A 20,813-nucleotide genomic window follows, 5' to 3' on the forward strand; every position below is an offset into this window, starting at 1 on the left:
GCTCCATCTCCAGGCATTTACCATGACCAACTACCCCAGCATCCTTACTGGAGGCACCAAGGGGAAGAACTGTTGGATGAGATGTGCAAGAATGCTGTCATTTCATTATTTAAGATTGCCAAGAGTTGGACTTGATGACCCTCATGGCCCCATTCCAACTTAGGATATTCTATGATTCTAGGAAGGTGATGAAGCTTAGTAGCTTCAATTACATACATGTAAACGTTCCTCTTAACTTTGCCACTAGTGTGGTGATGACTTGTGGGATACATCACCTCACCTGCTTTTGTTGAGTACCACAAGCACATCCTTACCTCATTCATACAGATCTCCTGCAAATTCCATGGTTTTTTTTGCTATGACATTGCCTTTTTGCATACACTAGCGAGGAAAGCAAACCTCACCTCGGAGAAGCTTGCTCCACAGCACAAGATCAGTCCCAGAGCTCCACTGTGACAGAGGAGGACACAACATGAGATACAGAGGAGCACCCAAGAAGAGCAGGGATCTGCCAGGAGCCACTGCACAGACAGCCCTGGGCTGCCAGCACCATGCAAGCTCCATCTTGCTGCCACCCACCTCACCTCTAATTTTCTCTTTTCATGGTTTTAAGATTACAAGCAATTACAGTCTAGCCATCCTCACGAATTCACAGGTCTCAGAGGATGAATGCACTAAAAGACAGTGATGTTACAGCAGCCCCCAGCTCAAAGCCACAGCACTTCCAGGCAGAGTTCTTGCTTGCCCAGCATCATACTGATGTGGGGTTTGGACATCGGGACAGCAAGAACAGCAGAGAAGTGCTATTCCTGCCCCACTTGACTCAGCCCTGCCTGCTGATACAGTCTCAATGCAGTAATTACCCCTGGCTTTGAAGCCAAACATGTGCAGAGCGCTCTCCCCACACCTCTTTCACCCAAAGGACATCGCCCTCACCCCATACCTGCACTGAGCCCTTTGTAGTGCTGCCAGGGCAGCTCTTTGCTGCTTCTGGAAGAGACAGAAGCTTTATGCAGAAGAGAATGCTAAATTAAAAGACAGCCTCTCCTCTGCATAAAGCTCCCTAATACAAAAGGTGTCCTGAATTGCAGCTCACATCATCATGAGAAAGCCTTCTATTATTAATATTTTGACCCACTTGATGAGGGGACATTAAAGGCTTAAGCTCCTGAATGGCTGTGTATTGCACACCTCTCCATACCTATCTGTCTCCAAGCTGCCTCCCCAAGAACATCCTTTGTCCAGCCTCTCCATCCCACCCAGGGCCAAAGGCAGCACAAAGCCCCTTGCTGGACATGGAGGCTTCCTGTTCAAGTGCTACAAAACCAAAATAAACTTTCCTAAAGTGAGCTATTAACATTTTGGGAACAGCACTGCCCTATCCAAAGCCACCTTCCCTCACTAAGCCCAAAACTTCCTAAGTCAGCTCTAACACATGTCAACTGAAAAAAGCCTTTGGTGTCTGCCATTACTTCAGCCTTAATCACAGAATACTATTAAGTAACACTGCTGCTCCCCTAAAAATCCCTGTGAGTTCTTTATTAGGCAAAGGTTTTGCAGACGGTCCAAGCAGCCAAACCAAAATATCTTTTCCCCTGCGTTTTCAATGAAACTTTTTTCCCCATAGCTTTGAAACCTGAAGTTGGAGCGATTGTCACAAAGTAACGACAACACGGGACTAATTTTAAGGTTACCAACTTCTCAGTGGCCAACAGCATACGCTCAGCTCTCTTTCCACTCTGATGCTGCAACCCAAACTGGAGCCATCTCCACCAGCAGCACAGTGGTTGGAGACCAAACACCACTCCAGCGCTGCTTAAGTGGAGACAGTTTCCCAGCAGCTTATTTCCTCAAGACATGCAGCAGTATAAATGACAACCCAACTTGTAGACCACTGCATTCTTTAGCATTTGTAACCGCATCCCTTCATTGCTACAGGAGCCCCATGCTTGCTGCAATGATCACTGCACACCTCGGTGACCCAGAGCTGACACTTGGGGCTGATCGAGCCAACATCCCACTATGAATCTTTGAGGAACTGTCGGGAGACAAGTGCTAATGGATGGATCTCCCTCCCTGCTCCTTGCTGTGTGGGACAGCATTTACCCTGATGGGCTTCCTCTGTTTCCATACAAGGAGGTGCTTTTCACTGCCAACAGCTAATTCCTAAGTAAATTCTTTTCAAATGTTAATTACAGTAGAACACGGTTGAATTTTACTGACCCCATCAAATCTGACAGGCAACTTCTCATCTTACCCAGAGCCACTTAAAAGAAAAGTAAAGTTGAATACATCTTCAGGCTAAAATATTTGTTAGTCTAAAAGCCTGCAAGCTTCAACCATAACCTTGCAATTTCCCTTGTATGTATTTATGCTGATAACAGGTTCGGGACAGTAATTACTGGGCTTGTAAATACAAGCAAATATCAGGTCTCAGGGCCAAAGGCCAAAACCAAAGCATGTCTGGTGCTCAGGAAGACTGGTAACTCATTGTAGCTCTATGACACGCAGACAAAAGAGGTTTGACTCCTAGATCAAGGCAAAGTGCGAGACAAGAAGGTGCTTGAAGATCAGGCAGTAAAATTTCAGGAGTGTGATCCTGGAGTTGATCCCTCCCCTACTTGGCTTCATCTCAGAGCAGAAGAACTTCAGGTTCCCCTACATCACAACAGGTCACCTACAAACTGCACTGGTGGAGAATGGATCCAGTGGTTTTTCTGACTAGAAAACACATCGAACAGCCCCAGGAGCAGCCCAGAATCAAAGTACTTCATATTTACAACACCTGTCAGCTGCATGAGCTTCCATCTGGGGGGGGGAGGGGAACTGAGGCTTGTGTGTTTGGGGCACTGAAGGGAAGCCCCTGGCCACGCTCTCATGGCACGGGAAGCTGGAACCCCCAGTGCATTTTTATATCTGATAGGGATGAACACAGGATCTGTTTCTCTGGTATGCACTGTGCATCAGTCTGGGTTTAAGCAGTGCTGAAGCACTACATAAGCAGCTCCCAGGGGAGGCAGCATGCTCTCAGCGCTGGTTGTATCCGAGCAGCTGGTGTGCATGAGCAAGGGATTGTGCACCCAAGAATAGCCCACGTTTTCCTTACCAGCCCCAGTCAGGTTACTCCAGGGATGACTTTGGCCCAAGAACAAACATTTCAGAGAGGCTTAGTGCCGTCAGTAAGGAGATGTCCCAAACCATTGCACAGAACTTCTTGACCCAAACAAAGAAACATTCCCCAGCACCATGCCGATCTCCAACCACATTCATGTGCTGATAGATCAATTTTACACCAGATTGAAAACCAGCAGCACTATCACCACAGATACCTTTGGCTGTGGGGCTGGACAATCCCTTCACCCCAAACCCAGCTGCAGCAAGAGCTAGGACATGGGTACAACCCCTCTCAGCACCCAAATACCAAGTCACAGTGCTGCACTGGGTGAGAAACCACTGCTCTTCTATGTTCTGTGCCAGACACAGCACAAGCCCCAGCCTGCAGCAAGCTCACAGGAGTGCAGGAACACAGGGAAAACGCTCATGGTTACTCAGAGCTTGTGGTCAAGGGGTGGTTTCAGCAGGGAGACTTTGCCATCCTGGTCTGTAGTACTGATGCATCTGGTGAACAAACCAAGCCATACCAACAGTATCTGGATAGGCAGCTTTGGCCCCAGTTTTTAGTTATGATTTTCATCCCTTCTGCAGAACCTCTGCTTTCTCACAGCAAAGATACAGGATGGAAGTGACACCAAGCACTGTGCTTCTGGGTACCACTCTACGTGCATCTGTGCTGTTGGGGTACCCCAGCAGGCTGCAGCAAGAAGCCCACATCTCATCGGAGTGCATGTCAGGGATCCCATCCAGGACAGGGAAACACAAGCAAAACATTTCCAAACTTTCTCACCTCCAGTCTACCACTGCAGTGAACAGTCTTCAGTTTTGTAATGCATATAGGCTAAAACGGAGCACAGCAGCTCTCCCTCTGGGCCGTCAGCTGATATTAACTCACATTTCCCATGGGAAATTCAATCTGCTAAGCCATCACGCCAGTCCCACATTGGGTTTGCACACCATTCAGATGGGATTCTCACCTCACCACCCACCCAGCAGTAGTTGTGCCAACACAAAGCAGAGCACTGCGCTGACCAAACACTCTCAGTTGGGGCTCATTATAAGTAATGTATTTATCTTGCATGAGTTCATAAAAAAAAAAAATAATAATAATCTTACAGGGGAATCCATGGAAGATGTTTCCTACCTAGCTCAGAGACACGCTAGGCTTTAAAAGCACCCATAGGGGCACACAGAGTTGTGAACTCCTATCAGCATATTGGGGTTTCTAGCTGAGCCATGGAAGCTGGGGTGTTCAGAGCCATTTGTATCTGCAGAGCAGTCACACCATTCAGCTCGTGGCTCAGACTGCAAAATTGCAGTGAAGAGCCCAAAAAGACAGAACCACAGCTCAGCATGGGCCAGGTAAGCAATCTCTCAAGCTCTGCTTTGAAAGCCCTGGTGAAATAGCATGCTCTCCAGTCTCCAAGCCATCTGTGTTTACCTCGTGTGCTAAACTACCGCATCCTGTTTGCAAAGAGGAAGAGCGGAGGATTCCCTGCAATGCTACTACTCAGGAGCAAGATCAGAGTGCTGCTCCCCATGTCTGAGCCTTAAAAGCCCCATGCAATGCTTTAAATAATTGAAGCAGTACCACATTGCACGGAGTGATGGCTGGGAAAAACAGGCCTGACTCGTCCTGTGGCATTTTTCTGCTGGGCACGCCTCTGGAAAATCCCCACACAGTCTCCAGCACAGAGTGAGCTGCTCTCCATCTCCATCCCGCGTCTTTGCTGTGGTTGAAGAGCAGAACTACTGCCCAATGGACCACTGAAGATACAGAGGCCAACACAGTCCACTCCAGGAGCACACGCAGCCACCCTTCTGGCTTCCCCACCCTCCCCATGCAGAGAGGAAGGATTGGGGGATGATCCCACCACAGTGTATTTTGCTCTGTGATTCTCACAGCCATTTCTGTACATTGCATTAGAGCAAAGGGCCTTTGATATGTGTTTACCACACGAGTCACATCAGCAGAGAGCTAGAATATCCTCTGCACGGATCTCTCTCTAAAAGAGAAAAGGCATCTCAATGGATTCTCAAGGCTAAATTAAGCAGGAGACTTTTCTGGGGAAAAAGGCAATATCAGTGAATGGAGACTTCAGAAACTGTGACACCATTTGGTCCTGGACATGAAGTGAAGCTGTTCACATGAGCATGGCTGGTAACCAGCCTGATAGCCCAGCATAGGAGATGCCCAAAATGGATATCGCATGTGCCAGATGCTCATTGCACTGCACATCCCAGGGCTAACCCAAGGCAATGCTCTCATATCAGGCATATATTTATACCTGCAAATCCAGGAGATCAAACTGGCCAACCTGAATGTAGCCATTGTTTTCAAAGATAAATGGACATGGGCAAGGGCACAAGGAGAATCAGGGTGGTAGTGCTGGCTGACACCAACATGATCACATGGCATCTGCTGCGCTCACACCAAGGAAAAGCTGCAATATTTACTGGTCCCTAGGGGCATGGGGAAAGCGAGTTAACTGATCTTGTGAAATCTGCTAATTAATGTTTGTAAAGATCCGGAGATGAGAGTGGCTTTCTCATTATTTTCTAGCACACCCAGTTGCTTATCAGAGATCTGCAGCCCAGGCAGACGCCAGGCTGCATCCTGCTCTTTTCAGCCTGATTTAGCAGCAGCCAGGCAGGGTGGCAGTGCAGGACATGACTCACTGAGCCCTAAGAGGACAAGTTGGACTTTCAGAGCCTAGCCTAGACAGAGAAGATGAAACCAACATTAAAATGCAAGAGACATTCTCTATGAAGAAGGTTGGGACTGCATAGCATCCTAAATACCATCTAAAACCACCAAACCCTTGTGCAGTCCTTTTATTCCCAGCCAAGACCAACTTGGCATGGATCAAAAGCAATTCCATGGAGGTGACCACAGTGGCACCCATCACTCTTGGTAGAGGAAGAGACCTGAGCAACTCAACACCAAAGCACTCAGTTGACCAAAGCATCCACGCACGTCCCATCCCTGGAGGTGTCCAAGGCCTGGCTGGAGGGGCTCTGGGCAGCTTGATCTGGTGAGGGAAAATCCAGCAGCAGAAAGATGGAACTCCACTTCTATCTTTGAGGTCCCTTCCAACCCAACCATTCAGTGACTGGGCAGGGCACGAAGCTCAGCCTTGCCTGGCACTTGCTGAACCACTCACCAGGCCCTTCACTGCCACAGGGTAAAGTCACACATGCTATTGGTGCCCTGTGCACCATGGTGAGGGCTGTGCACCCTAGGAAGCAACACACAGCAAGCAGGATGGATGCACACAGCACACATCACACACAGGCAGCTCGGGGAACAGGAGTTTCTTAATAGCCAATTTGGTTTCTTTGCACATGGCTCCCAATATCCCTCCCTCTGCTTTTGGAAAGGTAGCAGCATCACATTTTCCAGCAGGAAAAGCTTTCTGCATAACAAACGTTTCATTTCAGCAGCATGCTAAATAAGTGCAAAGGGTCACAGGAGCTTTAAGATGACATCAGCCTCCTTGCTATTAATCCCATGTTGAATATTATCCAGCAGAGAGTAATTTTTAATGGGGCCCTGGTTCGTCTTGTTTAAACTTGCACATACCTGAGCTACTTTTAGTCCTAAACCCACGGAAAAGAAAATAACGCGACTTGGCTTTGGTGCAGGCAAGAGAAGTGCTAATTCCACCTTCTTTTATCTCTGCATTTACTCAGTAGTAGAGTCAATACAAGAAAATGGAGATTGCTACGTTAAGGCACACCTAATAATACTATACTATTCTTAATGCCAATTAACTCTGGGGCCTTTCAACATTGCAATCACTCTGAGCGCACTTGAGATAATCGAGCTGATAGGGAAGAGAAAAAATGGAAAGCATGGGGTGATCAGCAGTGGTTGATGAGGCTGAGCTTTAGTGGGGGGGAGGAGAGCAGTGAGCATAGCAGGACCTTTGTTCTGTGGGTCTCTTGGTGCTTTATCAATAGCTCAGAAGTTGGACACTCCCATACCATTAAATATGACACTTGTATTTGCAAGCAGTAAGGCCTGAGCAGGGAAAAAAAATTCAGAAACTTGATTTCTGCATTAAATCTTTGGCTTATTTGAGCTTTAAACACAGGCGTAAGGGAATGGAGCAGCTGGGTTAGGCTTGCCCGGAGAGCCAGGGTGAGGGGCAGCCCATGCATCGCACGGCTCAGGGCTTTGTGGCTCCCACGTGAACAGGAACTGCCAGAGGAAATGCAGCCAGTGGTGTGAGCAAAGGACCCAAAGGAAACTACTAAGGGAGGGTTTGCCTTGCTGGGATGCGAGTTCAACAGGTTTCTATCTAACTTATTGGTAGCATACAGACAACTCTTACAGTGCCCCCAAGAAAAACCTACAGAAAATGCACTGTTAAACTAAGACATAAAGGATGCTGTGCAAACACCTCTGCCAGCAACAAAGCCTCCAATGAAACAACGCCCCAACCCTCTTGATGCAGAGGTACCGACATGCAATAGGCAGCTGGGCACCCAGAAGTCACTGCCACTTGAGTGGGTACAACTCCATAGAGCTTGGGAGGCCCAAAGCCAGCAGAAACCTATGGTCAAACAGGAAACCCACAGCTGATGGGTAAGCAGCAGGAGCTCAAGAGGAAGCTTTGAGTTTTCATCCTCTGAATTAAGTCATCAGGTTGGTTATTTCTGGGATGGAAGGTATGATCTTCCTTTCTAAATATACGTATGGAAGGATGCCAGAGGAATGGGGAATGTGGGCCTCCAAAACTAACAAGCAACTCTGCTTTCAGGAGAGAAGAAGCCCTCCAAAACCTCCAAGCTCTTTGAAAGGTCTTTTTTTAATGGCACAGATAGGAGCCTTGGTAGATTCTGCAGACCAGGAAAGCCTGCACTTCTGATGCAAACTGAAAACCAACAGAGCTTCCAGACGTGTGCAAGCAGAGCAGGCCTGCAGATCAAACAAGCCACAGCACTCTGCACCAGGCTCCCATCCTGTGAGCAGGATGGTGCCCAGGGGCAAAGCAAGCACAGTGCAGGCGATACTCCACGTTTTGAGCACTCAGGCATCCTGCTGGATTCATCTGGCTTGTTTTAAACCTGTTTAAAGCAAGACCACAATATTTCGCATTGTCACCAGCCTCCCCAGGGCTCAGAACCTGTTGGGCAGGTGCTCCAGGCAGCAACAAAACCCTACAGTACTTGGATGGAGGTTGGAGTGATACACTGGGAACAGCTACAGGCACCCAGAGCACATCGCCCATGACCTGGGCATCACAGGAAGACCCCCATGGCACAGCCCCAACCATTTCCCATCAGCCCCAAAGATGGGCAGCAGAGCATTCCGGACCTCATCAAGGAGCTGGTCCTTCACGTTCAGTTCAAGCGTGGGGCAGGGGGATGGGAAGCTGCTTACAGAGCACTTTGAGAAATGGTTCACATGTCAATGAGGTTTCAGCTCTAAAAACCATTGATACACAACTTGTAAATACTGAATATCCAAAATTTTCCACTGGGGATCAAAAAGCATTTGGAAGAGGGGAGAAACTAATTCTAAGTTGGCACTTAAAGGGAGGATTTTTTCAAAATATAAATGCAACTGGACAAACTCATGCTAAGTGCTCTATTTCTCATCTGCACTGCTTTTCCTGTGGCACAGAGCAGGGAAACCAGACTTCAGGCAGTTCTGGAGCCATTGGATGGTTTGAGCACAGTACACGGGGTGAACGTGGTGTTGTGCACCCAGAGCAGCCACCAAATCCTAATGCCATGATTTGGGCCAGTTCTGAGTGTGATGACATCACAGCAGACAGCTCCATGGCTCCCACTGCACTGGTGGCAGAGGGCTTGGGGCAGAGCACAACTCACCCAGCAGAGGGTGAGACCACGGCTCTTCCCTACAGCCTCCCCCCACCAACCAGCAGCAGCCTTATGTAGCACCAAGACCTAAACCAGTTCCCTCTGCTGCTAAACTGAAGGAGCAAAACCCTCCACAGCTGGTTTCTAGTCAACTTTTGTCTTTCCTATCAGGCTGGATCTAATTAAGAGAGGAAAAGCATCACCAGAAAGGCTAAAATTAAACTGCCTCTTCAATTAGCAGAGCAGGGCTGGCAGGAAGGCAGGACCTCATGGCTGCCTTCAGCTCAGCTCCCCAGAAAAGGCACTCCCCAGCCCTCAGCCCCCACTGGATGCTGATTGAATGAAATCAGATTTCCAGCAACTTTATGAAAAATGCATGAGCAGAGATGGGCTGACCAGCATTGTCCTAAAATCAGAGCTGCTCCTTATCCAAGGGCTGCAAGGAGGACCAGGTCACTGCTGTGCTGATGTTCCAGCAGCCTGGGCTTTCATTGGGTTTGCAGAAGGGCCAACCCCCATCCATATTAACCCCTTCTGCCTCACCTGGAGCATGCTCTCCTGCTAAAATTCATCAAGATTTTACCCCAAAACACCCTAGCCATTACAAGATGAAGAGGTTTAATTGCAGGCTATTCAGTGCAACACAGAACACAGCTCAGCTGAGTGCATCTCCAAGTGTGTATATGCTCATAAAGATCAAAAGGTTGGAGATGCTACTCAGATCAGGAAACCAGGTATTCTGATGTAAATAGATCCAGCTCCATCACCCAGAGCAAGGCTCAGCCAGAAATACAGCTTCCACAGAGCAGGAGCCCTGGCAGCAGCCTGTCTTTCCTGCTTCTAATGAGATCTGAATTGCTCTGAAAGAGCTTCTCTGAGGATGCTGCAGAAGACCTAGCTTTGGATTTCACCCTTCCCAACAGGGAGGCATCTGGTGCCACTGGACAAGAGGGGAGGACAGCCACATCACTGACCCCATCCTAAGGATGAGAGTCACCTCCAGGTGACTCTCCCACCTTCACTGGCTGCCCCATCTCTGAAGGCATCCAAGGCCAGGCTGGATGTGGCCCCAGGCAGCCTCACCTAGTGGTTGGTAATCACACCCATGGCAGAGGGCTTGAAACAAAATGGTGCTCAAGGCCCCCTCCAACATAAGCCATTCTATGTTTCTGTGATTGGGATTAAAAGAACATCAACAGAACCATGTGGGGATCAGAAGTCAAAGTGCCACCCTCATTTGATACTCCCTCACAAATAAGTCTGAATTGATATTAGGGACCTCAGCCCCCAGGTTCCCAGTTACCTAGCTGGGATGAGGCTGACTCCAGGTTTCCCACTGCAAATTAACAGTTGCAAAGAAACTTCTGTTCAAAGCTCAAGAATAAGTGACTTCAACGAGGAACACGTTCATTTTCCACAAAGTAAATATCCCAAGCGACTGCAAGAGTTATTAAAAAAAAAAAAAAACAGACCCAAAAAGTAAGAAAAGAGGCCTGTGCTCTGCTAGAGGGGTGTTAAATTATCCCAATTACATGCACTGCAATATTACATACTTAGCTCTGTAGCAAGCACTAAAATCTTGGCATCACTTTTAGCCAAAGGCAGTTGCTTATCAAATGCAGAATGCAGTGCCAAAGAAAAATGATAACTATTTCCTAATGCATTACAGGATTCCTGCACTGGATGCAGAGCTCTATTACTAGACAAACACGTTGGGATTGTGTGGCTTTCAAAGTGGTCCGAGCCACTTCTGCCATGGGAAGGACGTAGCAAGAGTTGGCCAAGCTGGGGTGGGCGCCTCCAGCCCACAGCCAAACCCTGCACTGAGTGAGCACAGCTCTCCCACACAAACACAACTCCCATCCATAACAGAGGGAATCACACCCAACACCCCCCCTGAGCAACACTACATCCTTGCTGGATACACATTTTGCATTCATCCTCCTCGGGGAGCCAGCACTGCTGCAATACGGGGATCGCTCTAAGAGTTCACATTTAGGAGATCGCTCTAAATTACACAGGCATGCTCATGTTTAGGTTCCCAGCCTCTTCCAGCCTGCTTTAGAAATCCTGCCACGACACTGCAGCCTCCCCAATGCTCCAGCAGCTCCACAGCCAAACCCTGCTGGAACCTGGATGAGAAGAGCCTGCACAACCGGGAAAAATAACAGGGGGGAGGCAGAAAGCGAGCTGAACTTTCTTTAACCTCAGAAACAGTGCAAAGGGATTTCTTATTTTCCTCCCTCTGGTTTGTCCATCCCTAATTAGTATCTCAGAAAGCCATGCCGATATTTCACAACCCTTCTCACACAGCCAGGACTGCTTGGTGTTGCAGAAATCTATGGTTCCTCGCAGCGCTCCTCCCAGGCCAGACCACAGGGTGCTCCAGGGGCTGCACTGCTCGACATGAAAGCACTCTTTGGTCCACGAAATCCTAAAAAGGCAACTGCAGGAGCCACAGCGCCCTGGCCAGGAGCCAGCACTGGGGTGTGCTGGGTCACAATGGCCGTGGAGCTGCAAAAACTCCATCCCAGGGTTGGTCCACAAAAGAGATAGAGCACGGCACCCACAGCCAGGGGCACACGGGGACAATTCTCCCCACTTTTGTCCACTTTTAAGCCTAAGGGTGAGGAATCCACCATGGGAGGTGGCATCCAGCCAAGGGATGGCCCATTCTGATGCAGAAGGCCAGGAGGAAGGATGCAGCCCACTCCCTGCTCAGCTGCTTCAGGTTTTGAAGTTTATTTACTGGAAAGGGGAAATGTACCAGGATTCATAATTTAAATCCCAAATACAAGCAACTCTAAGCTTACCCCTAAACGTTCCCAACCAGATCTAAGAGCTATGCTCACCCAGGCCAAGCACAAAGGCAGTGCTCAACAATGCAATACCCCATCAAGAGTGTTAAGTGAGAGCACTGTGACTTACTAACAAGCTCCAGCACAAGATGGCTTATGGCAGAAATGGTTTCAAACACTTCAAACCAAGGAAACAGCAGAGGCACGACTTCACCAAGCCCTCCTGTCTCATGGGTTATCAATGTCTGCCCACAATGTGCCTCTATGGATGGCATAAGCTCTTCATCCAGACACCATCAAACAGCACAGCTCCACAGGGTTTATCTCCAGAGCAACTACACAGCTTTACAGCTCACTGCATCTCAGCTTGTGGGGATTCCCACTGACCAGAAGGCTTCAAAGCTGTGCTTGACATGCATCACACAGCCCAGAGCACGCCCACCTCCCCGATGGCTCCAGGAGAAGCACAGCCATTAGCAGCTCGAGGAGGGCTCTCCATGGGAGGGATTTACTCCAAAGACTTCCTGATGTATTCCAGTTTCCTTTTCCCTGCTAACATCTGGAGTGTGTTTATAGGTAGCCAATTCAGCTCAGTGATCCCACATGCTGCAGCATCACTGCCTGCGAGCTCCAGCACTCACAAGAGTACAGAGAAGTTCTCAGTTTGGAAATCAGTGGGAAACCATCCCTGGCTCTTCGGGAAGCTGAACGAGACAAAGCAAACACGTGCAGAGACAGGAAAAAAGGAATCTAGCTTTGGACAAAGTGGTGCAACAGCTCTGGAAAAACAACAAGTGAAAATCATCCAGTTTGTATAAGATATCCCAAAAGCTGGTGTTAGTCCATCATGTTTTGTATTAAACCCAGATGCATACTGCCTTCCCATCAAAGAGAAGTGCCTGTAGCTGTTGCCATCGGCCAGCTGGTTTTAAGCTCCCCTTTTCCCCACAGTGTAATATATCCCAGGCTCATTGGAGCTCACGTCCCATGGAATATCTTTGCAATTTGTAACCAGCGTACAATGTGGCTCAGCTGTAATTTCATAAATCACCCCAGAGCCCCTGTTTAATAATAAATCTTCCGATAGCCCTGGATTGTGAGGGACCAAGCAAAGGTCTGAAAGGGGAGGTTTTTGCCTTTCAAAGAGGAAAAAAATAGATGAAAAGACATTTGCAGAATCCACCAGGGGTCAGTGTCTTGGCAGAAATCCTCCTCCAGCACTGACAGTGCAGGCAGCCTTAGCTCCAGGATGTTTGTAATGTAAAGGGTAGGAATCGTGGGGGCAGGGAGGTCAATTTGATGCTTCCCTCCCACTCTCTTTTAATGAGAAAGCAACACGAGCAGCAGCTTCCCGTGCTACACCAGTGACCCCACTGGGGTGGGAGCACGCTGGGATGATGCTGGCCCAGGACCCATGCTGCCCAGCTCAGCACTGCATTGCCCATGGGATTTAATGGCGCTCACAGCATCACCATGCAGCAAAGGGACAATGGGATCACAGCCCTTGGGCTCAGCCAGTCCCTAAATACTGCTCTTACTCCACACACAGCACCACACTGGGATCAGCACAGCTCCACCCTAACTGTGAAAGAACATTCTGGTCAATATCCCTGCAGTGATTTTCATTTGCAATCATATGAGAAGTAGGGCCAGATCTGAAAGTTCATCTCCTTCTCTTCCCCGTGCCATTTGCCTGAAGGAAGGCTTTTCCCACTGACTCAAGGACCACTGCTCTACAAGGTGACATCCAGGAGCTCTACAGGGCTCTGCTTCTCTGATGCACGCTATTGAAGACATGAGAGGAAGAGTCTAAGAGCAGCACACAGGAGGGAAAGGGCTGCTCACATCTCACTCGATCTCCTACCTCCTTCTCATCTCAAAGTAATCACAGCATCACAAGAGCACTACCTCACAGCTTTCTCCTGTTTTCAAGAACACAAACTCTATGCAGTGCTACACTGATGCTCTTATAAACCTTCTGGAAGCTTCATCTTGCTTGCCTGGTTTCAGAGTGAAGCACAGCCCTCACAGCCAACTCTGAAATCATCACGTGGCCCCTTCTGCATCTTGTTTGATACATACGCTTTTTCCTGAGATGTTTACTAATGGAAGAATTCAAGGACATGGCTATCAAGTTTTACTAGAAAGGAAAATAAATATTGAGGTCAGTTCCCATCAGGACACCGCACACTCAGAGCCACCTCAGACAGAGGCTCACTGCCCAAGTCACCACACATTGCTGCAATTTAAGGGGTTGCTTACACCAACAGCACCACATCCTGTGTATATAAATACCCCAGGAGCAACACAAAGCCTGGGCATTCAGCTGCACGCATCAGCAGTACAACTCAGTGGGGACTTCCCTGCTAGGATGCATTTTGAGCAAGGCAAAAAGAAACTTTCTGACCACCTTTGTGCAGCTTTTCCAGGTCCAGCTTGAAGTGAAGCAGCCAAAAAGAAATAAAAATCAGATGAGGAAGAGGAGCAAAGTGTTTGTAGCTTTTTTCTCCTTTTCTTTAAGATCCACACAGAGAGCAGAGCCACTGCAGGCACCCACCTGCACCCCCCACCTCCTTCCAGGCCACGAGCTGAGCTTCGAACTACAGAACCATGGCATCCTTAAGGTTGAAAGAGACCTCTGAGATCATCTAGTCCAACCATCCACTACCACCACCACCACCCGCTTCTCCTTTACATCCAGCACCAAGCCATCACAGCCACAAGTCCCCACGCCTGGGAGTTTTAGGGAATTACAGTGAGTTAACTGCAGACTCAAAGCTATTTTTAAACAGCTTCAGCCCTTCTGTCACTGCAGAAGTCCTTACAGCATCAGACTGATGGGACTGCTCAGTCCCCACCACATGACCAGGACTATGGACCGCCTCACCAAGTCCTCAGAAGAAAGAAAAACACGCTGAATTCCCCAGCATTTGAATCACTTCAACTTCTGCCAAGAACGGGCCTCCCTCATTACAGTTTCATAATTCTTCAATCCTTTCAGGCTCGCTCAGACACCATTTGGGTAATCATTAACTGTTCCAAGCACTCGGCGCCTGCTCAGTGAGGCTCCTGCATGTTTGAGCTTGGCATACGAGACCTTCAGAACTAACAGCTCTGCAATGTTTCTTTCTGTTAATTAGGCTATTTTGGAAGGAGGAGAGGAAGGAAAGCAATTTCCAGAGGTTAGATGGGATTTTCTTCACACCCTTCCCTCGGGCATCCTTTGAGAGTTAGAACATCACAGCCATCACGGATGTTCCCTAGGAATTGGCCATGGTTACATGGGTGTCCCCAGTTCCAACACAGCAGCACCCCATGTCCCTGCTGCCATGGAAGGGGCACAGCCCCCTCCCAAAAGTGGTGTTAATCATCATCACAGTTCAGTAAGAGACCACAGCCCTACTCAGAGCAGCATAGCATGAAGCATCATCAAGCTTAAGAAAACATGATTCAAAACTGGAGGCTTCTAGGAGCCACAAATGTTGGATGAATGCCCCAGACGAGAAGGGATGAGGTGAAAGAACAGGTGGAAAAAGTGTCCCTTCCACCCACAGCACAAGGGAAGCTCTGGGACCTTTTCTTTCTCCTCCATTCCAGTTCTCCTCCTACATACTCCTGCCTGCAACACCAGCAGGCTGGGGAGCAAGCAATTTTGTATGACAGCAGCAATGGGCTGTACCAGGAAGGCAACAGGTCAGAGATCTCCATTTCAGAAAGAAGTAAATGCATAGAAGAGGCAGCTCTAGAAGTCTGTTTAGAAAGGAACCCACAGTCTGCCTGCATCAGGTCACACTTTCTGCTCTCTGCAGCTCCTGGGGAGGATGCAGACCGAGCACTGCACATGCCACAGGGCTGCCACCCAACCTGGCCTTGCAGCACCATGTACAGATGGGGAAGTTCTGAGCGAGCACTTGGTAGCAGATGTAAAGCAGTAGTGAAACTATCAGATCCAAGGACTCCTCACCAGGACCACAGGCTGGATGCTGCCAGCCCACAGCCTCCGGACAGCAGCTCCTCCCAGCACAAACCCCCTCCCACAGATACAATCGTGCCAAACAGTTCCTTAAGCAACATCAGATGTTATTTGGGAGGTTGAATAATAGTTCTTGATCTTATGACAATAGTGCCCAGAAGGACTTGGAAAACTCAAAGCGCTTTGAAGCTTTGTGCAATGCACTTAGGACAGCTTCTTCCACAGTGACAGCTCAAAGCACTCCATGTCCCCATCTGACCAGTCTCCCCACACTCAGAGGTGATACTGAGCCATTCACACACCCAACTGAGCACAAAAATACATAAAGCAAAGCCAGAGCTGAGCAAACACAGCACACTTTGGTGTTTTACCGAGACTGCAAGAAGGTATGGAGATGGAAAACTCCAGCGGCACATCCTTGAGGACATTCTTGCTCCTGCCTTGCATACATGAGACACAGGACATCCTACACAGGGGCTGCTCTGTGAGAAAGCATCAACTTAAAACCTGCAGAGCTCTTTTGCTTTGGGATTATGGAAGTTTGGATGGTGGTTATCCTGGTCTCACCAGTCCCGAAGTCACACTGATGTTACCCAAGGAAGACCTCACTTGGGACATTTCCTCTGTTTCCTGGTCCAGGTTGAGAATACAGTGAGAAAAGTGATTCCAGAAAATATCAGTAGCTGTGATCCCACCCCACAGCCGAAGCAGGAGGCAGGAAAAACAGACAGCAGTTCTTCTCAGAGCCGAATAACAGATATGAGGTCTGTGTTCCCATTAAACTTCCTAAGGAAATGTGGGAGCGAGCTGCCCCATGCCCACCATTTTTGAGCCATTTCAACACAATCCACACAAGGATGAGCAACTACACCAGCCCCTCCGTAGGCTGTGGCAAGCCACCTGCATGCACCTCACTGCTCCCACACAGGCAGAGGCTGCAGCAGAAACCAAGCCCTTGTTGAACAGCATCTCTGAGAAGCATCCCAACTTAAATCCAGAGCCTGCATCCTTCCAAACCAACAGAAGACTTTCACCCCACAGCTCTTCAGGCACCAGCAGCCTCTCGTTCCTTAAGAAACACCACTATTCCTCCCCAAATCTTCATCTCTCCAGCAGCATCCACACTAAGAGCTGCGTCCTCCTCCAGCCCAGCACCCCTCCTGCGTTCTGTGCTCCAAAGCTGACTGCAAGAGTCACATTTTCCCCAGAAATTCCGGGAAATGGGCTCCTGCTTTTAATGAGGAGGTTTTTCTGCTGACTTCCACAGCCAAGCTAATAAAAAATGGGCAGAAATAAGAAACTCCGGCAGAAGGGAGGTGTGGGGGAGGAGGAAGGGGAAGATAGCACTTGTTTGAACCACTCCTAAATAGGAGCAGATAATTAGCCACATATATCCCAGAAAAAAATAGCAACAGTATATGCAGTTGTTGGGAATGCACACTTTAAGGGTTTTTGCCAAAAATGCCTGCTTTTATTAAAAAGGAATGGCTTCACAAAGGCCCAACTGTAAGAAAGGTTGTAATTTGCCCAAATAAAACTTAATTTGATCCATGAAATAGCTGTGGTTTATTGTGTAATATATGTGCTATGTGTTTTAATTTAATAGAATCCAATATAATTGTAAGCCAGCTGAGTTTCAGAGCAATTTCGGGTTGTTCCCACAGTGCGTATAGCACAGATGCCACTTTGTGCATTGCACCACCACGTTCCTGAATTAGGATATAGGAAGGATTATCCATTGAGCTGTGCTCCATCACACACCAAATGGAACACGGGGCCTCTGAGAACAGCAAAGGAGTTACTTACAGGAAATCACTCTGGATGCTCTGCAGGTAACTGCTGCACCCCCAGCTCTTCTGCAGCTGTACCTATTGCATAGATGGCACTGGGGTCGGCCCTGGGATGCTGAGCTTCCCAACCTAACAGCTGGACATGCCTCATGCTTTACAGGAGGCGATGCTGCTTGACTATGAATTCAAGCAGCATCACCTGCAGCTCACCCCTGCACACCAACAGTGATTTATTTTCTCCCTTGCCACCTCCTGCACAGGGAGGAAGTATTCAGCTTTTAATTATGCATTGAAGACATGCACCCTCAATGTTTCTACTGCAGAGATAAAACCCTGAGAAGTATGGTTCAAAAGCTAACAGAGCCTGGAGGACAGTAGCAAACAACATGGCACAGTAGGACTCCCATAGCACAGGCAGTGTCTAACTTCCAACTGGAAAGAACCTCTGAGACTCATCAAGTTCAGCTCAATTTCAGCCTTTCTTTACAAGACGAGCTGAATACAGCTGCCTCTAGCATTCACTTCTCCTCTGCTCTGGCCAGTAGCAGATTATGTGCTGTTGTAACAGCTGTGAACATCGAGGACAATATACACCTCCAGGATCTACCAGCAGCTACTCCTCACCACCTCATTGCACACAGTTTTAAAACTCAATGTTGCTCAAATTAAGAGGACCTCATAAACACAGTCCACACACAAAGACCACAGTGACTCAGATCTATTATGGGACAGCTACAAATCCAGGACTTAGGTTGCTTTCAGCACTGCTCCTGTCTACACCTGCCCCCACCTGCAGCCCCTCTACTGAAGGCAGTCATGGAGCCCTGCAATCTGACCACCATATTAAAGTACCTCATGTCCCACCATGTCCACAGATACTCCATGAACAGTCAAACAGCTCTTGTATAACTCAGAGGACCAAAAGCCAGCTCCATAAGGACATAAGACGACTCAGGGTTGGAGAAAGCACACTTGAGCACACCACTGCTTGGGAGGATGAGACCCCACAACCCAAGCACCAGGAATGAAGTAACCTCATGGCTGACCCAAAAACCTTTCAAAGTAAAGCCAGCACCAACACAAAGCACAGGAGCTCTGGGGCTCCATAGGGAACAGAATCTCACTCTACACACTGCCAGGCCTCAGCCCCAAGCAAAACACTGGTTTTACAAAAACTCTCTTGCTTTTACCCATCTTTTCATAAAAAAGGCAGAGTCCCACAAAGAACTTATAGTACAAAAACAAACAAAAACACATCACTTACCATGGGTGTTGAAAAACCACGAACATCTCAGGAGAGGGAGAGAAAGACAAACCTAGAAGCAACCAGAAGACTTTCAAAAGCACTATGGCCGCAGCCAAGCTGCTTTTATAGGGGCTGGGGCAGATGAGCAATTACCAACACCTGGGGAGCACAGCAGGGACCCACAGCCTCGTTAGCTCCCAAGGCTGCCATCCTCTTTCTATTGGTGCTGGGGCAAACGAGCAAGCACCAGCACCTGGGGAGCACAGCTGGGACCCACTGGGTCGTTGGTAGTTGTGAGCTCCAGCAGGGTAAAAAGTTCTCTTTGCAGAAAATGTCTGCTTCTGCCCACCTAAGTTGGTGGAAAATGAGCAGAGTGGTTTATTAATCGTAAGTGCTGTAAGGAATGCTTCTAGTAGACAGTGCTGCTTGTGGCCCTAAGGCTTCTCTAAAAGGGCTGAAGTTTGAACAGCTACAATGAAGTATTAAAGGGGAGAGATGGGGGTAGAAACGAATACTTGATGTCTTATTTCAGTGCCTCTTGGTCAAATCCTCTTTATTCCCTTTAAAGCCTTGCTGTCAGCTGAAATAAAACTCCAGGATTTATTCCTAGGGAAGTGCATGAGTAATAAAAGAAGAAAAATTAAGCACCATCCATAGATTGCACAACGGCAACCCGGAACTTTCAACACGAGAGCCATCCTCTCAATGATGCAAAGCAGGACATCGTGATGGTCGTGGCAGTGCACTGAGGAAGGCAGCAGCACTGGGAAAAGCAGATCAGGTTGGGACTGTTCCTCCAAGCTAAAATGAAGGCAGTGTTTACAAAGCTCTTTCTGAAAGGAAAAAATATCTTAAAAATAACCCTATCCCCAGCTGCATGAAAGTGATACAGTGAGTGATGTAGGTGGTATGGCACAGCACACCAAATTTAAGCCACACGGGATAAAAATTCCCTGCAAAGCTCTTGAAAGCTGGCCTTAAACGATCGTGACATGTTTTGACACCATTCCCTGACAACAATGGCTGTAACACAAACAAAAATTAATGATGTCAGCATTAGCACTGATGCTGCGTGAACTCAACCAATGTGGTCCCAATTACGTATCATTTCAAGTATGGTTATAATTTGAGAAATGATCTGCGGAAACATCATTGCGCCATTCCTGCTCGTGCCTCTCCCCGATGTCTGTGCCAGGTCTGCGCCTTTCCTGTGGGTCCCTTTTCCAAGCCTGGCTCATTCGTGGCTGCTGGAAGAACCCTGAGGTACAGCAGGAGCCATCTTCTGTAAGTTCAGGCCTTGGTTTAGTCGCTGAGTTCTGAGCCACTACGGAGGTCTCATGGCACATCTTTCTCCAAAAGGCTTCAAAGCCACTCCCTTGATAATGAAAGCCAAGCTGCTTCTGAAGTCACTGGACTCCAGGAGCAGTAAACACCCATGGATTTGTAATAGAACTCTTAAGACTTGGCAGCACCAGTCACTGGCCAGAAACAATACAGCAAAGAACTTCACTAGTGACACGAGGCCAGGCACTGCCCAACGTACCCGTGCTTGCACCACATCTCCAGGTGAGGATCCACCCAACTCTCAACCACTGAGTGTGTCCAGGAGGCTCCGGAGTCAGCGGGGTGGTACCTGTGGGAGGTGGTCACAAACTGGTCCTACTGGGCAGCCTTTAGGGCCGTCTGCTCTGCTCTTCACACCAGCACTGTGACCCATTGACTTGCACCAACACGAACAGGCACACACCTATTTATCGTGTCTCCATCATCACCGTGTCTCCATCACGCTTTGTGTCATCAGAGCTACGGGAGTTTTCTCTCTCACATTCTGCTTGCTCCCTTCTCTTAAACTGTCCTCATTTTCCTCATTTCCTTCTTCCTGGAGACAACTGCAGCCTGTCAAACACTGACGTACAGCTTTGTAGGGACCTGACTCAGATGGGAGACGGTGGTCACCCTTCTGCAAATCCCACCTGACTGCAGAGTGCCTGAGCAAATGCAGCTCTAAACTTCAGTCAGGGAATAAAAAGACCAAAAAAGACCAAAAAAAAAGAAGAAAA

The sequence above is a fragment of the Tympanuchus pallidicinctus genome, unplaced genomic scaffold (assembly GCF_026119805.1).
Source record: "Tympanuchus pallidicinctus isolate F22 unplaced genomic scaffold, pur_lepc_1.0 scaffold12, whole genome shotgun sequence".
Classification (NCBI taxonomy): Eukaryota; Metazoa; Chordata; class Aves; order Galliformes; family Phasianidae; genus Tympanuchus; species Tympanuchus pallidicinctus.